The sequence below is a fragment of the Propithecus coquereli genome, unplaced genomic scaffold (assembly GCF_000956105.1).
Source record: "Propithecus coquereli isolate 6110/MARCELLA unplaced genomic scaffold, Pcoq_1.0 Scaffold462, whole genome shotgun sequence".
NCBI classification, from domain to species: domain Eukaryota; kingdom Metazoa; phylum Chordata; class Mammalia; order Primates; family Indriidae; genus Propithecus; species Propithecus coquereli.
In genome coordinates, this window is record NW_012150419.1 from 461,765 (window position 1) to 464,240 (window position 2,476).

Sequence of the window (2,476 nt, forward strand, 5' to 3'; positions counted from 1 at the left end):
TTTTTAAATCACTTTGCATTAGATATTCTATCAAATATACATATTTGATTTTCTTTCACATATGTGTACCTGATGAAGATGCACCATAACCATTCTTTAACGATTTGTGTGGTAGCCATGGGAAAAGGAAGAAATTGTAAAATAAGTGGTGGTAATGTAAAATGATGCTAAATATTTTGAATTGGGTTCTTAACTAATCCCTAATGACCTCAAAAGTTCCTGAGGGAGATGTAGGCCCAACAAATAATTGGGCCACAACTAATAGTGGCTAAATTAAGCCACAACTAATAGTGGCTTAATTTCAGGCAAAGCAATGTGGCTCGACTCCTCTCCCCCATAAATTGGTCAACTAAGTTAAGAATTCCCTTAACCTAGACTAGACGTAGTATAACAAAAGTACTATCACTTAACAAATCTCTCTCCTTTCTTACCTAGTCCCATATCCAATCCCTAACATTCTGCAGTATTTTCCATTCAGGATAAACAGGTTCTTAATAAGTAGGTACGATATTTTTTTCCCCAAAAAACTATGGAAGAACATGTTTCGACTGTCTGTCCAGGCCTTCCTAGAATAAGGAAATATAATATAAGAAGCTTGGTATTGCTTACCTCTGTTAGCTCATAGAAATACAAGTGTCCTAAGAGCCAAAAAGAATCAAACTTCCTTTCTCTTCACATGGAAGGTCTTCCTAACCTCATACCTTACTCAGTCTTAATTACAATATATTATCCTTTCTGTTGATTCTCATCTATACAAACAGTAGGGAAAGAGAAAAAATGAAAAAAAAAAAAAAAGAAAGAAAATAGGGACATAAAATGAGCCATGGCTTCTCCCTGCAGGCCTACGTTGTTCTTCCTTTAATAAACACTGACCTATGCTTTAACCGTTCATTCACTAAGCTGATTTTCTCTTGCATGTCTTCCATGTACAGATGACTGCAATTTTGTCACATTTCTGAGATTTAAAATTTAGTTTAATAGTTAGGGTCCCTTTGGGTACAAACAATTGAATTCCCAACCCAGCAGCTTTAAAAAAAAATGACAACATAATGCAATCACTCATTTTTTTTCAGTCTCTTTCTTTACTAAAATTTAAGAATTCTGATTCTAGCTCATTCAGGTAACTATTTGTGTGAACTCATATTTATATTTGATATCAGAGATTGTTTGGGGGAAGAGGGCCGGGTACCGGTGACTCTATTTATACATGACAAGGTGGGGCTCCCTAGGCCCCTCCCATTCTCCAGGGGTTCTGGCATGGAAACTGTGTCAAGGAGGGAATAATCTCAGTATGATGGGGAACACAGTAGGGCAGGGAGTACCCAGCAGATGAGGGCCTGTCTTTTCTTCTTGTTCTCTCACTGGCACTCATGGTGGTGGGGGTTCTTACTCCTTGGAGGCCATGTGGACCATAAGATCTACCACCTTGTTGCTGTAGTCAAATTCATTATCATACCATGAAAAAGCTTGACAAAGAGGTTGTCGATGGCAATTCCAGCCCTAGCATTGAAGGTGGAAGAGTTGGTGTCACTGTTAAAGTTGCAGAGACAACCTGGTGATCAGTGTAGCCCAGGATGCCCTTGAGGGGGCCCTCTCATGCCTGCTTCACTACCTTCTTGATGTCATCATATTTGGAAGGTTTCTCTAGACTGCAGTTCAGGTCCACAGCTGACACATTGGTAGTCAGGACATAGAAGGCCATGCTAGTCAGCTTTCCATTCAGCTTAGGGATGACCTTGCCATAGCCTTAGCAATTCTAGTAGATGCAAGGATGGTGTTCTGCAGAACCCAGTGGCTGTCATACCATAGTTTCCAAGAAGGGCCATGCACAGTCTTCTGGATGGCAGTGATGGCATGGACTATTGTCTTGAGTTCCTCCATGATGCCAAAGTGGTCGTCAACGACCTTTGCTAGAGGGCCTAAGCAGTTGGTGGGGTAGAAGGCTTTGATGACAATAATGAGGTTTATTTTCGTACTTCTCATGGCTCATGCCCATCACAGATGGGGGGCATCAGCAGACAAGGCAGAGATGGGATGCTTTTGCCTTCTCCCTCTAAGTGAGCCTCAGCCTTCTCGAAAATAGTGAACATGCCAGTGGACTCCACAGCATAATTAGCACCAATATTGCCCCATTTGATTTTGGTGGGATCTCACTTGTGGATGATGGTGATGGGATTTCCATTAATGAGAATCTTTCTGTTCTCAGCCTTAACTGTGCCATGGAACTTGCCATGGGTGGAATCATACTGGAACATGTAGACTATGTAGTTGACGTCATTCACTGATCGTGACAATATCTACTTTACTGGTTAAAAGCAGCCCTGGTGACCAGGTGCCAATATAGCCAAATCCATTTTCTCTGGCCTTCACTTTTACCATGGTATCCCAGCCACATCCCAGGAATGTGGTTGGCACTGCACAAGAAGATGCAGCTCGTAGTTGAATGGGAGGAGCAGAGAGCCAAGATCAGAGATTA

General features: G+C 41.6%; 1 pseudogene; it reads right to left on the reverse strand.

Annotated features, from left to right (window-relative positions):
• Positions 1-1,386: 1,386 nt before the first annotated feature.
• On the reverse strand, positions 1,387-2,395 carry LOC105819023 (annotated as a pseudogene).
• Between the last annotated feature and the right edge of the window lie 81 nt (positions 2,396-2,476).